The following is a 16,225-nucleotide window of genomic DNA, read 5'->3' on the forward strand; positions in this document are numbered from 1 at the left end:
TAAAGCTGAAGAAGGATTTTATAGGTCCTTAATCCTTTTTAGGGTAATCAACTACTTTGAGTATTTAATGAATCTTCTCCCTTAGAAAAATAGTGTGTACATAAACTTGGCATGCTTTCAAGGATTTCCTGATGCTAGACTGCTTGGAATATATTGGCTCCAAGAAAGAAACATTTGTTATAGTTCCAAAGATTTTTTATACCTTTACTTATAGTAGAACAATTGATTTTTCCAAAAAAGTTTGGTCTGATTGAAATGGTCAAAGGATCCCTGTCAGGTTAGCCTCTCTTTACCACCACCCAGACCCTCTCATACCCCCTTCCACACTATTAGGAAATTACTGACTGAGTCCAGTCCAATGTCACAGGGAAAGCAGTCTTGGATTTTTCTTTTCATGTTTGTTTATTTTGAGAGAGGAAGAGAGAGAATCCCAAGCAGGCTCCGTGCTGTCAGGGCAGGTCCTGACACGGCGCTCAGTCTCACGAACCGTGAGATCGTGACCTGAGCCAAGATCAAGAGTTCGGAAGCTTAATCGACTGAGCCACCCAGGCAGTCTTGGATTTTAAAAGTGACTTTACTCTGGCTCTCCACGACTTACTAAAGACAGATCCAGCGCCAGAATCCCAAGTCTTGACTGAAAAGATGTGTGTGTTTGTTGAACTTAATTCATGAGCCGTTATAATGTTACAGTTAAGAATTTAGATTCTTGGGGCGCCTGAGTGGCTCAGTCAGCTGAGCGTCTGATTTCGGCTCAGGTCATGATCTCATGGTTTGTGGGTTTGAACTCTGCGTCAGGCTCTGTGCTGACAGCTCAGAGCCTGGAGCCTGCTTCGGATTCTGTGTCTCCCTCTCTCTGCCCTTCCTCCACTCATGGCTTGTGCATGCTCTCTCTCTCTCAAAAATGAATAAACATTGAAAAAAATATAAAAAATAAAAAAAAAGAATGTAGATTCTTACTCCAGACTGTCTGGATTTGGATCTCAGATCTGCTACTTGCTTGTTTTGTAACTTTAGGCAAATTGTGCACGCTTAGTTTCCTCATTTATAAAATAGGTATAATGCCAGTTGGCCAGGTTTATATCCACTATGCTACAGAGTCATTGCTCTGTAAATCTAGTTGTTAAACCAAATTGTGAAAGTTGGAAAACAACTTCCAACGTCAGCATCTCAGTTGGGATAACCATGAGGAAATTCTTATCTTTTAAGAACCAAGCAAACTCCTGAATAGTGGAGTGAATGTGGCTTTTTTTTTTTTTTTTTTTTAATGTTTATTTTTGAGAGAGAGGAGTATGAGCAGGGGAGGGGCAGAGAGAGGGAGACACAAAATCCAAAGCAGGGTCCAGGTTCTGAGCTGTCAGCACAGCACAACAGGTCTGAGCCTGATGTGAGGCTCGAACTCACAAAACTGCAAGATCATGACCTGAGCCAAAGTCAGACGCTTAACTGACTGAGCCACCCAGGTGCCCCAGAACATAGGACTCTTGATCTTGGGGTCATGAGTTTGAGCCCTGTGTTGGGTGTAGAGATTACTTAAATAAATAAAACTTCAAACAAAAAAATAAAACGATTCTAGGTGTTTTCCATTTAAATAGCCTCACTGACAACATCAAGGCTTGTGACACCCCGATAACTGCTGTTTTTTGAAGAGCTCTTTTCTCCTTTAGAACTGGAATCTAGATTGACTTTTTTTTTTTTTAGTTTTTTTTTTTTTTAGTTTTTTGTTTTTATTTAATCTCTACACCCACGTGGGGCTCAAACGCATGACCCTGAGACCAACAGTTGGAAGTTCCACTAAGCCAGCCAGGTGCCCCTTGATTGACCTTTTATAGAGACTCTGCTACTAAGAATCGTTCTAGCTAACAGATGCTCTGCCCTTATCAGCATCTACAGTTCCCCTATCTTTTCCTCTTGCTGAAACCACAGAAGCTTGAGTTTCATCCTTTCTGCAGACTCCACTTTCAATGCTTTTGCATTGGGTAAGTATAAGCTCTTATCTTTTTTAGTATAATCTTTATCTTTTATCCTCAAAAAATAGGAAGAGCATCTTGTCTGCATCATGAAACATTTTAATAACACATTTCTCATCTGTGATTAATTATCTGCTATGCAAGTCTGATTGTGTGCAAGACGAAAATGAAAGTAAAAGATTGTCTTCTCAGAAAGTTCCTGGGGTACTCTTTCATTGCTTTGTGGGCTGCCCTTCTCATGGCAGGTGCTTTGCTAGGTATGAAAAATGTGAGGAAGGGGGCATCTGAGTGGCTCAGTCGGTTGAGCATCCAACTTCGGCTCAGGTCATGATCTCGCAGTCCATGAGTTCGAGCCCCACGTCGGGCTCTGTGCTGACAGCTCGGAGCCTGGAGCCTGCTTCAGATTCTGTGTGTTCCTCTCTCTCTGCTCCTCCCCCACTTGTACTCTGTCTCTCTATCAAAAATGAATAAAAACATTAAAAAAATGTTTAAAAAAAAAAAATGTGAGGAAGAATTTTTGTCCTCTCAGAACCAGTGGGGAATACAAACCAGTGATGGAGCAGTTGCCATGTTGTTTAAGTACTATGAAAGGTGTCCCCAGGGGAGGGGGTCCAGCCCACACAGGGCTTTCTAAAGTTTTCTCCAAACTGATCTGAAGGGTCAGTTGCAGGGCAGGGTGGGGCCCCGGGGTGGGGGGGTGCGTTGTTGTGGAGCACAGGCAGTTCCCGGATGTGACTGGAAGCATGGAGTTGGAGAGGAGTTGTGGCAAGAGATGAAACCACCACGGAGGTAAGTAGGAACCAGGGGTCACGAGTTCTGTGAGGGCAGTGGGGAGCTGCCAAGTGTTGTAAGTAGGAAGTGACAAGTGGATTTGCATCTGATGATGGTGACTGACTACTGTGGACTGAAGGGGCATGGCCTGGGCCAGCAGCTGGGAACTGCTGTGACAGTCCAGGTGACAGATTTGGGCTCCTGAATTAGAGTGCAGCTAGGGGATCCAGAGGAGTGAGAGCTAGTGGGAGGCTGAGGGATAGCATTGGAGCATGAAACCTGCCACCCTTTCCCATCCTGTGTAACCTGTTACAGAAATAAAGGTTCTGTGATCACCAGTGTTTAGGAACTCTTGTGTCCCCCTCTGGAGATTCCGCATGCTCCAAAGTGTATTAAGAGCTCCAAGAAGCCCTGCAGTGTGGGCGCCTGGGTGGCTCAGTTAAGCTTCCGACGACTCTTGATTTTGGCTCAGGTCATGATCTCATGGTTCGTGAGTTCAAGCCCCGTGTTGGGCTCCATGCTGAACGTAGAGCCTGCCTGGGATTTCTCTCCCTCTCCCTGTCCCTCTCCCTGTCCCTCTCCCTGTCCCTCTCCCTCTCCCTCTCCCTCTCCCTCTCCCTCTCCCTCTCCCTCTCCCTCTCCCCCCAAAATAAATAAACTTAAAAAAAAAACAAACCCAAAAACCTAAAAGCTCCAGGAAGTCTGGCAGTAGAGAAACCTGTTTCCCTGCCATTTTGTGAGCTATTAGCGTTCGCTGTGGATATTGGGGTATTTGTCATGGTTTCTGTCTACCAAGCTCCTATTGAGGACCCTTGCTGGGTTTGGGGAATCCCAGCCAAGTCAGTCCAGCTTCTCCGAGACAGCCCAGAAAACTTCCCTGACTCTGTGCATTTGGGACGCGGGCACGTGAGGAGGCTGTCCGCTGCATTTCTGCTGCAGGTGCTCGGCAGTGCTCCTGGGGGACACCGGTTCCATCAGGCCCGTTTCATGGCAGGAATGTGTGCACTTTTCCCAAAAGTTTAGTCTTAGACTGGTCTCTCTAGACCTCCCCCAAATTCTCTGAGGTACCCAATGTCCTTTAAAGAATAGGTTTTTTTGTTTCACTACAAATGGAAGTCAGCTTCCATTACTCGCAACTAAGACCCTGACTTACACAGAACCAGTGTTCCAAGGAGCACACTTTGAGGAGAGTTGATCTGTGTGAGGGACGACAAGGGTGCTGCTTCAAACTAAGCATGACATCATCTGCCAGGTAAGGGGGCTTTGGGCCCTGTGTGGTGGAAGTGACCCTTCTGGCAGACTGACCAGTTTATAGTCCTGGTTCCTCCATTAGCTGTTTGGGCAGGTGACTCATTCTCTCCGAACCTTACTGTCCTCATTTGGGCCTGTTAATAGCTATCTTGCAGAACTAAAGGACTAAATGAAATTTTTCTGGGTATTTTTGTTACAAACTACTTGTCAAGCCCCTATCTGAGTCTTTGTCAAATGTGTATCTTCAGTACTCAAGAGCACCTGGCAAGATGCTCAGGGACTATCCAAAGAATGAATGAATCTTGACTTTGGTACTGAAATTGGGTTTGGACATAATTACACTAAATTATAATTTTTCTTACATAATTTGCTTATCTAGTTTTGGGAAAGGTTCTTAAGATAGAAGACTAAATGCTAAATTTGCCTCTTTTTTTGCTTTTTAATTTTATTTTTTTTAAACATCACTTTAATTTTTTTAGTGTTTATTTATTTTTGAGAAGGCGGAGAGGTGCAGAGAGAGAGACAGGATTTCTAAAGCCGGCTCCGTGCAGACAGCAGCAAGTCCAATTCAGGGCTCAAACTCACAGCAAGATCATGACCTGAGCCAAAGTCGGATGCTCAACCGACTGAGTCACCCAGGCGCCCCTGCCTTTTTATTTTATTTATTGTTTAAAGTAATCTCTACATTCAACATACGGCTCAGACTCACAACCCAGAATCAAGAGTCACATCCTCCACCAACTGAGCGAGCCCCTAAGATTTGTCATTTAAGTAACAGTAGGAAAACTAAAATAATTAAGTTGATTATAACTTCATTTACTCAAAAGAGAAATATGTTTTTGTTAGAAGTTGCTTTTTTTTTTAAGTTTATTTATTTATTTTGAGAGAAACAGTGCAAGTGGGGGAGGGACAGAGAGAAAGGGAGAGACAGAGAATCTCAAGCAAGCTCTGCACGGTCAGTGTGGAGTCCGTTGTGGGCCTCGAACTCACGAAACTGAGATCATGACCTGAGCCGAAACCAAGAGCACGACACTTAACCAACTGAGCCACCCAGGTGCCCCAGAAGTTGCTTTTTAAATACTAAGTTTTCAGGGTTCCTGGGTGGCTCAGTCGGTTGAGCATTCACCTTCAGCTCAAGTCACGATCTCATGGTTTGTGAGTTCGAGCCCCCGCATCAGGCTCTCCACTGTCAGCATGGAACCTGCTTCGGATCCTCTGTCCCCCTCTCTCCTGCACACCCCTCTCCCCACCCCCCCCACCCCCGCTCACACTGTCTTTCTCTCAAAAAAAAATAAACACTTAAAAAACATTTTAAGGCACCTCAATCGCTCAGTTGGTTGAGGGTCTGACTCTTGGTTTCGGCTCAGGTCATGATCTCACAGTTCGTAGGTTCAAGCCCTAAACACATGTAAAAGTTAAACACATGTAAAAGTAAAGTAGTGTAATGAACACCTAGTACCCATCACCTAACTTCAGCAATTTTTTTATGTAATTTTTTAAAAGTTTATTTATTTATTTGGTGTGGGGGTGCAGACAGAGAAAGGAGAGAGAGAATCCTAAGCAGGCTTCGCACTGTCAGTGTGGAGCTTGAACTCACAGAACCGTGAGATCATGACCTGAGCCCAAACCAGGAGTCAGACGCTTAACCAACTGAGCCACCCAGGTGCTCTGTAACTTTAACAATTATCAGCATTTATGTAGCCCATCTCACCTAGGCCCTATTTCTACTTTCTTTCTCACCCCCACAGAAGATTATTTTAAAGATCCCAAGTACTTTAGTTTTCACATGAAAATACACCATTTCTCCGAAAGAGAAGGATATAACCACAATCCTGTAGCATACCTAAAATATTAACAATAATTCCATACCATAAAATATTCAGCTCATACCTCCCCAATTGTTACATAAATGTCTCTTTTATAGTTGGTTCGTTTGAATCAAGATTCAGATAAAATAAACTTGAATAGAAACAGTTTGGAAAAACAATGCAGGAGCTGGGGCTGGGGTTCTGAAACCACTTGATTGATTGATTGATTGACTGATTTCCAGTATAACTAACATACGTGTTATACTAGTTTCGGGTGTACAATATAGTGATCCCACAATCCCATTCATTACTTATCATGATAAGTGTACTTCTAATTTCATTCATTACTAAGTGCTCATCATGATCAGTGTACTCTTAATTCGCTCTTTATCTATTATATCCATTCCCCCACCAACGTTGCCTCGAGTAACCATCAGTTTGTTCTCTGTAGTTTGACTTTTGGTTTGTCTTTTTTTCCCCTTTGTTTTGTTTCTTAAATTCCACATATGAGTAAAATCATAGAGTATTTGTCTTTCTCTGACTCATTTTGCTTGGCTTAATACTCTCTAGGCCCATCCACATTGTTGCAAATGGCAAGATTTCATTTTTTTTTATGACTGAATAGTATTCCATTATATGTATATAACACATCTTCTTTATCCATTCATCTATCAGTGGACACTTTGGCTGCTTCCATAACTTGGCTATTGTGTTTATCATGCTGCAATAAACATATGGGTCCAAATAAACATATGGGTCCATGTATCCCCTTGAGTTAGTGTTTTTGTATTCTTCAGGTAAATACCTAGCGGTGCGATTACTGGATCATAGGGTCATTCTATTTTTAACCTTTTGAGGAAAAAAGTTCTACAGTGGAAACACCATTTCCACAGTGGCTACACCAGGCTGCATTCCTATCAACAGTGCATGAAGGTTCTTCTCTCCACATCCTCACCAACACCTGTTGTTTCTTGTGTTTTTGATTTTAACCATTCGGACAGGCATGAGGTGTTACCTCATTGTAGTCTTAATTTGTATTTCCCTGATGATGAGTGATGTTGAGCATCTTTTCATGTGTCTGTTGGCCATCTGGACGTCTTTGGAAAATGTTCATGTCGTCTGCCCATTTTCTAATTGGATTATTTGTTTTGGGAGTGTTCATTTGTATAAATTCTTTATACTTTGGATACTAACCCTTTATTGTATATGTCATTTGCAAAGATCTTCTCCCATTCAGCAGCTTGTCTTTTAATTTTCTTGGTTGTTTCCTTTGCTGTTCAGATGCTTTTTATTTTGATGTAGTCCCAATAGCTTATTTTTGCTTTTATTTCCATTGCCTCGGGAGACATACCTAGAAAAATGTTTCTATGGCCGATGTCAGAGAGATTACTGCCTGTGCTCTCTTCTAGAATTTTTATGGTTTCAGATGTCACATTCAGATCTTCAATCCATTTTGAGTTTATTTTTGTGTATGTGTATGAAAGTGGTTCAGTTTCATTCTTCCGCATGTTGCTGTCCAGTTTTCCCAACACCATTTGTTGAAGAGTCAGTCTTTTTCCCATTGTCCATTCTTGCCTCTTTTGTCGAAGATTAATTGACCACGTAATTGTGGGTTTCTGGGCTTTCTATCCTGTTCCATTGATCCATGTGTCTGTTTTTGTGCCAGTACCACCGTATTGTTTTGAATACTACAGCTCTGTAATATAACTTGAAATCTGGGATTTTGATACCTCCAGCTGTGTTTTTCTTTTTCAACAAAATCGCTATGTGAAAATTATATCTGATTGCATTCGTAAACTTATGCTTATGGAGTATTTTTCCCATAAATACTGTAGAGTGACTCCTGACACGAGCTTTCATAGTAAACGGCATTATCATAGTGACCACCACTACTGTCTCTCCAAGTCCTAACTAACAACCACGTAGGGAAAGGGGAGTCCAACACAGAAGCCACAGTGAAAGTCCAGAAAGACGGCTGTACAGCGTCCTTAGCTCCCAGTTCAGATAACAGCAGGAGGATAGGAAGATCACAGGGAAGAAAATTTAATATGTTTGAACACATGGACTCTGTTGTTGATAGACAAAGATGTCGGGATTTGGAAAGAAGTAATGACAGGGTGCCTCAGTGGGTTAAGCATCGAACTCTTGATTTCAGCTCAGGTCATGATCTCACAGTTGGTGAGATCGAGCCCCAAGTCAGGCTCTGCACTGACGTTATGGAGCCTGCCTGGGACTCTCTCTCTTGTGCTCTCTCTGCCCCTCCCCTGCTCACGCTCTCTCTTTATATCTCTATCAAATAAATAAACTTAAAAGATAATAATGACAGATTGCTGGGAAACCAGGATAATGGGGGCAAAAGGCATTATTAACTCCACAAAAAACGAAGGGTTGTCGAAGGAAGGAACTGTGGTTTTCATGTACTTCCTAGTTCGGCAGTGAGCGATATTTGTGTTGTGCTAGCACTTTACACAGCGACTGCTGATTTAATCAAGAATTGTGGTACGGATAGTTTTGTTGAGTAAAGGGAGAGATGTGGGGGAGGGAGTATAGGAGAGCCAAGACCTTACTTATCAGGGCAAGGAGTGAAGAAATAATATGTGATACTGACAAATCAGCATATTAGCTATCATTTGGGAATACGAAGATAATAACAGAAGAAACAGAAGGGTTGAGAGTGTTTGCTTCTTAGAGAGGGTTTGGGGCTGGGAAGAAGTAGGGCAGGGACTGCTGTTCTTTTATGATTTTTCAAATCTTGTATGCACGTGAAATACTTCCTTCCAGTGAGGTAGCTAAGTACGAGTTTGCTAGATGGAGTAGTTCATTTCACAAGTGGAAAACAGGTATAGAGAGCTTTTTGCCTAATTTGGGAACCCTTGCTCTGCTCTTAGTAATTTTCTATGTTTCTCCTTTACCTGGTGTTTCCCATTAAAGCTTTGCTTTCCTCAATTCACTAGCTCTTCAGTAAATACCAGCAAATTCAGTAGGAGACAGGGGTGCCTGGCTTGGCTCAGTTGTTAGAGTTTGTGACTGTTGACTTGGGGTCATGAGTTCAAATCCCACATTGGGCCTAGAGCCATTTAAAAAAAAAAAAAAATCAGGGCACTTGAGTGGCTCAGTCAGCTGGGCATCCAACTTCGGCTCAGGTCACGATCTCACACTCCATGAGTTCGAGCCCTGCATCGGGCTCTGTGCTGACAGTTCAGAGCCTGGAGCCTGCTTCTGATTCTGTGTCTGCTCATGCTGTGTCTCTCTCTGTCTCAAAAATAAATAAAAACATTTTTTAAAAATCAATTTTATTAAGGTTAATCTATAGGTAATAATTCTCTTACTATAAAATAACGTTTTTAGCTATACAGTGTTTTTTTTTTAAGTTTATTTATTTTTTGAGAGAGAGAGAGAGAGAGAGCACCAGCAGGGGAGGGGCAGAGAGTTGGGGGGTGGGGCAGAGGATCCTAAGCCGGCTGTGTGCTGAGAGCAGACAGCCCAATGCAGGGCTCGAACTCACGAGCCATGACATCATGACCTGAGCCAAAATTGGACTCTTAACCGACTGAGCTACTCAGGCACCCCTTGAACTGTACAGTTTGATAAATGTTGATAAATGTAATACCCATGTAACAATTGCCACAAGCAGGATACAGAACATTCTCATCACTCCAAAGGGGTCCCTTGTACCATGTCCCAGTCAATTCCTATCTCCACCCCTGGCCTTGGGCAACTACTGTCTGGCCTGTTATTGTAGATCTATGGTTTCACATAAATGAAATTATACTACAAGCATACAGTACAATAGTCTTGTGTCTGGCTTCTTTTGCTCAAGATGTTTTTGAGATTAAAAAAAATTAATATTTATTCATTTTTGTGAGAGAGAGAGCGAGAGCATGCGAGTGGGGAAGAGACAGAGAGAGAGAGGGACAGGGGATCTGAAGTGGGCTCTGCGATGAGAGCAGAGAGTCCAATGTGGGGCTCAAACTCATGAACCGAGATCATGACTTGAGCTGAGGTTAAGGTTAAGGTTGGACACTTAACCAACTGAGCCACCCAGGAGCCCCGTTTTTTGAGATGTTAATGTATGTTATTACATGTACCCATAATTTGTTTCCTTTTTGTTTCTTCACTTACCTGTTTATGGGCATTTGAGTTGTTTCCACTTTGGGGCTATTAATAAAGCTGCTATGAATATTCATGTGCAAGTCTGTGTGGATATATTAACTTTTCCTGGGAATATCTTGGAGTGGAATTGCTGCAATGTAAACTGAATGCATGACAAGGAGCCACCAAACTGTTTTCTAAAGTAGCTGCCCTGTTTAAGATTTTATTTTATTTTATTTTATTTTATTTTATTTTATTTTATTTTATTTTATTTTTATTTGAGAGAGGGAGCATGTGCCTGTGTGAGCAGAGGAGAGGGGCACAGGGAGAGAGAGAATCTCAAGCGGGCTCCATACTCAGCATGGAGCCTAACTCGGGGCTCGATCCCACAACACTGGGATCGTGACCTAAGCAGAAATCAAGGGTCAGGTGCTCAACCGACTGAGCCCCTGAAGACTTTATTTATTTATTTTTTAATTTTTTTTAACGTTTATTTTATTTTTGAGACAGGGGGAGACAGCATGAACGGGGGAGGGTCAGAGAGAGAGGGAGACACAGAATCTGAAACAGGCTCCAGGCTCTGAGCTGTCAACACAGAGCCCGACGCGGGGCTCGAACTCACGGAACGCGAGATCATGACCTGAGCTGAAGTCAGATGCTCAACCGACTGAGCCACCCAGGCGACCCAAGACTTTATTTTTAAGTAATCTCTCCACTCAACAGGGGGCTTAAACTCACAACCCCAAAATCAAGAGTTGCATACTCCTGTGACTGAGTCAGCCAGGCGCCCCAGTGGTTGTCCCTTTTATGTTCTCACCAGCAATGTTTAAGAGTTCTGGTTGCCGTACATCCACCAAAATGGCTAAAATGAGAAAGACTGGCAATCCTTCTTGGGGCAAAGATAGGGAACAATCGGTTCTGTTGATTTGTGATAAATAAGATGCCCTTAAGATGGTTCTCAGCACTCTGGGGCAGGATTGCCCGTTTTTGTTTTGTTTTGTCTTGTTTTGAAGTAGACTTCATGCCCAGTGCAGGGCCCAGTGTGGGGCTTGAACTCATGACCCTGAGATCAAGACTGGAGCTGAGATCAAGAGTCAGATGGGCAGGGGCATCTGGGAAGCTAAGTCGGGTAAGCGGCTGACTCTTCATTTTGGCTCGGGTCACTACCTCGTGATTGTCAGATCGAGCCCCTCGTTATGCTCTGTGCTGGATGTGAAGCCTGCTTAAGACTCTTTCTCCCTCTCTACTCCTCTCCTGCTCACTCTCACTCAAAAAAAAAAAAAAAAGTCAGATGCTTAACCGACTGAGCCACGTAGGCTCCCCCGTAAACTTTTTATACTATTTGAGATGCTTGAAATAGTTCTCAGTCATCTAAAAGAAAAAACAAAAACAAAAAAAACCTTACCTCCATTTTTACTTGAAAACTGGATAAATTCTGATTTCCTTAAATGTTTGTTTGTTTGTTTGTTTGTTTATTTTGAGAGACAGAGAGAGCATGAGCATGATCAGGGGAGGGGCAGAGAGAGAGAGAGAGAGAGAGAGAGAGAGAGAGAGAGAGAGAATCCCAAGCAGGCCCCATGCCCAATGCAGGGCTTGATCTCACAACCATGAGATCATGACTGTGAGATCCCAACCTGAGTCAAAATTGAGAATCAAATGCTTAACTGACTGAACCACCCAGGCGCCCCAGATAAATCCTGATTTTGATCTGGCATGGAAGATCCAAATGCAAAAATGTGTAATTGGTCATGGTTATTTTTTTTTTCATTTTTTAAAATGCTTATTTATTTTTGAGAGAGAGTGTGTGCACAAGCAGGGAAGGGGCAGAGAGAGGAAGACCATCTTTGAAGCAGGCTCCAAGCTGATAGCAGAGAGCCTGATGGTGGGGCTTGAACTTACGAATTGTGAGATCATGACCTGAGCTGAAGTTGGATGCTCAACGGACAGAGCCACCCAGGCGCCCTCACAGTTATTTTTTTTTTTAAACAAAATGATATTAGGTTAAAATAAATACGACAAGTACTTAAATACAGTAGTAATTATTGGATGTCCAATTAAAATCAAATGGGAATGTACCAGCTCTTTGCTCAAGAGCCAAAATACTACCTTCACTGAGTGGGGGTTCACTGAGACCAGAGCAAGGAGAATAAGAAACTAGGGAAGAAATGCTGTCCATCTGGAAACAAAGAAAATATTTGGCAGTATTAAATGGGTCTATTTAGGGAAAAAAAAATTTTAATGTTTATTTACTTTTGAAAGAGAGAGAGAGAGAACACAAGCTGGGGAGGGGCAGAGAGAGAGGGAGGCACAGAATCCGAAGCAGGCTCCAGGCTCTGAGCTGTCAGCACAGACCCCGACATGGGGCTCGAACTCACAAACCACAAGATCATGACCTGAGCCAAAGTCTGATGCTTAACCGACTGAGCCACCCAGGTGCCCCTAGGGGAGAAGAAAATTAAATGGAAAGTTTTATAAGAGCTCTACAAATGTAAGATTGTTTTACTATATGAAACTCTTGTGCTACAAATAACCTACAAACCACATCCAACAATATCCAGATTAATGACACTGACATTAACAATGAAGTATCAACTGCTGATCCAGACCCAAAAATCATGGCAGGAGTCCTAAATCTTAGAGCAGAGTCTTCTGGGCACCAAGGGCAGCCACTGACCATCCAATAGGTGAGTGTGGGGGTAATAGGATGGAAATGAGGGCCACATTGAGGAGAGGAGAATTATACTCTATTTCCTTAAAAATTTTTTCAGGGTTAAAAAAAATGTGCAATTACCACCGACTCATTCTAGAAAGCCCAAAAAATAAAAAGGCCCAAAAATCAGAGTAAAAAAAAAATTATCTCTTAGGGGCACCTGGGTGGCTCATTCATTTGAGTACTCAACCCTTGATTTGGGCTCAGGTCATGATCTCAAGGTTTGTGAGATTGAGGAGTCCCAAGTCGGGCTCTGCACTGACAGCATAGAGTCTACTAAGGATTCTCTCTCTCTGCCCCACCCCCTGTATGTGCTCTCTCTCTCTCTCTCTAAAATAAATTTAAAAGAAAAAAGGAAAGAAAATGACCTTTAAAAAATAATTAAAAATTAAAAATTTCTCTTTAAATTCTACCCAGAGACAAATACAAGTGACACTTTGGTATGGATACTTTCTTTTCTTTTGTTTAAATGTTTATTTATTTTTGAGGGAGAGAGACAGGGCGTGAGCCGGGGAGGGGCAGAAAGAGAGGGAGACACAGAATTGGAAGCAGGCTCCAGGTTCTGAGCTGCCAGCACAGAGCCTGACTCAGGGCTTGAACCCATGAGCTGTGAGATCATGACCTGACCCAAAGTCGGACACTCAACCAACTCAACCACCCAGGTGCCCCTGGTATGGATACTTTCATAGATATTTCCTCTCTGTGTTTTTCCCCAAATGGGATTATATTATATAGGCTGCCTTGTAACCTGCGTCTTTACTTCATAGTACCTGGTGAACACATTTTTTACCCTATGGATAAACAAAGGATGATTTTCAACAAGTTCAAAAATTGACTCATATAAACACATAGTAAGGATATGTCAGTTCCTTAATGAAGGAACCAGGAGAATGGCTAAGGCGGTTTAAAGGAGAAACAGAAATCTATATAGTCAGTGAGGAAACATATGCTTAACTAAGATTCTTAGGTTAGATACAAAATTGGTTATGTTCTCCAAGGCAATGGAATTGTATCCTTTGAAGTTATATTTTCTACTGGACAGAAATAATTTGTATCTCAAGTGGGCAAAATTATTTGCAATTTATTAATCTAAAAATCAGTATCAAATTTCAAAGAGTCTAGGCCCATAAGTAGGCAGTCACTCAACAAAAGTACATTTCCCTAGCGCAATGATTGTCGACTGAGGGCAATTTTGCTTCCCAGGGGACATTTGGCAATGGGTAAAGACGTGCTTGTTTGTCAGAACTAGGGGATACTACTGGCATCTAGTGGGTAGAAGTCAGAGTTGCTGCTCAACACCCTACAATGTACAGGACAGTCCCCACACTAGCCCAGATGGCAATAGCACCTACCTGTACCCATTAGATGCTAATAGCACCGCCATAGTGATGACCAAAATGCCTCCAAGACATTACCAAATGTCCTCTGAGGAGCAAAATCATCCCAGTTCAGAACCACTGCTATAGAGTTGTGCTTCACAAAACAGCAGCCAATTAAAATGAATTAAAATGGAAACTTCAGTTTCTCAGCTGCACTTGCACTTGCATCCGTCAAGTGCTTATAACCATGTGTGGCCAGTGGCTCCTGTGCCAGACAGGACAGAGAACACTTTCATCATGGGAGAAAAGTCTACTGATATTTGGCTACTATGAAAAAATATTGAAAAACATTGAAAAAATATGTAGTCATTCACTTTCTTTCTTCCCAAGTTTTTGGGTAAGTTTTTTTTTTAATTCATTAATTAATTTTTTATTAAAAACATGTTAAGTTTGGGGCGCCTGAGTGGCTTAGTTGGTGGAGCTTTCGACTTTGGCTCAGGTCATGATCTCGTGGTTTGTGGGTTCGAGCCCTGTGTTGGGCTCTGCGCTGACAGCTCAGAGCATGGAGCCTGCTTTGGATTCTGTGTCTTCCTCTCTCTCTCTGCCCCTCCCCTGCTCACGCTCTGTCTCTATCTCAAAAATAAATAAACATTAAAAATTTTTACGCATGGTTGAGTGGGGGAGGGGTAGTGAGAAGGAGAGACAGAGGATCCCAAGTGGCCTCTGTACCAACGGCAGACATCCTGATTCAGGGCTCAAAATCATGTACCCTGAGATTATGACCTGAGCTGAGGTCAGATGCTCAAGGGACCGAGCCACCTAGGCTCCCTTCTACAGTAACTTTCTTAGAGGCAGCATAGAGCCCTAGTGTGGATGGAATGTAAACCCCACAACATCAGGGACAGATCTTAGTTACCACATTACCATTAGTGCTGGTACAGTGCCTGACGGACAGTAAGGACCCAACAATAGATATTTGTTGAGTGAGTGAATGAATGAATGAGTGAATGAAGTAGAATTTCTGACGGGCAGCAGATCCCTTTGCTGTGACTTTCTCAGGTTGGCTGTCAGCAGTTACACTCGGATAACACATAGCTCAGGAAGATTTTGAGGACCAAATGAGAAATCAGCAACCAGGGTGCCTCTCCCAGGCTCTGACACCTGTTCATTCAGTTTTCCTTCCAGATCGTCTTTCCTGAACTAATCAATATGGTTCATAGCCCTCTGATATTTTGAAGACCCCTAAAGAGTCTTTGTAAATGGAGAAACTGAGGTCTAGGGAAGGGAAGCAAACTTCCCTTGATCATCTGGTCAGATAGAGGCAGATCTGGAGCTAGAGACCCATGTCTGGTTCTCTGCAGATGGTTTTACCAGCAGCCACATTCCTTGTCGATGACTACTGAGTCACTTTATGTAGGGCCAGCTGAGGCAGAGGGCAGTAACCACACACAGAGGGAGTGGACAGCTCAGGGACTTTAATTCAGCTGAGTGCCAGGCACAAGGAATGCAGAGACTGGCAGTGGCCCCTGCCCTCCAGGGAGGGGCACAGACTAGGGGCGGAAGCGCACAGGCATACTTTTGATGGTATTTACTGGACAATCCTAAGAGAGAGATACAGGGCAATCAAAGAACACGTAGAGTGTGCTGGGGCGGGTGGGAGGATGAGGACAGTAGGCTAGGCCCCGCAGGACGGCCATCTTTTAGTGTACATCTCCTATCCCACCACGAGTTCCTAAAACTCAGAGGAACTATAAACAGATCTGAGACCATTTACTGGCAAAACTGAGGTGATTAATGCCAGGGTGTGCTATGGAAGCTTGCTAAGCTATACAGTCCCCCAGGCCCAGGTAAAGGAAAGTCCAAGGGAGTGTATGGGAATGACTGAGGAGGCTCCTGGGAAGACATGATGTGTCAGAAGCATGTGGCAGGGTGCTGTGGCCACATGGGATAGGTCATATAAAAGTCTGAACCTCATGCTACATAGTTCAGTTATGTATCCACCTGAGATTGTCAAAGATTTTAAAGGAATATAGATCAGAGTGTTTTCTTCAGGAAAATTATCTTACAAACATATGAATGGGGAGAAACAGGAAGAGCTAGCTCCTATTTAAAATGTGTGTGACCAGGGGCGCCTGGGTGGCTCAGTCAGTTAAGTATCTGACTCTTGACTTCAGCTCAGGTCATGATCTCACAGTTCGTGAGTTCAAGCCCCACATCGGGTTCTGTGCCAATGTGGAGCCTGCTTGGGATTCTCTCTCTCCCTCTCTCTCTGCCCTTCCCCACCCCCCTCTCTCAAAAACAAACAAA

The sequence above is a fragment of the Panthera onca genome, chromosome E2, assembly GCF_046562875.1.
Source record: "Panthera onca isolate mPanOnc1 chromosome E2, mPanOnc1 haplotype 2, whole genome shotgun sequence".
Taxonomy (NCBI): Eukaryota; Metazoa; Chordata; class Mammalia; order Carnivora; family Felidae; genus Panthera; species Panthera onca.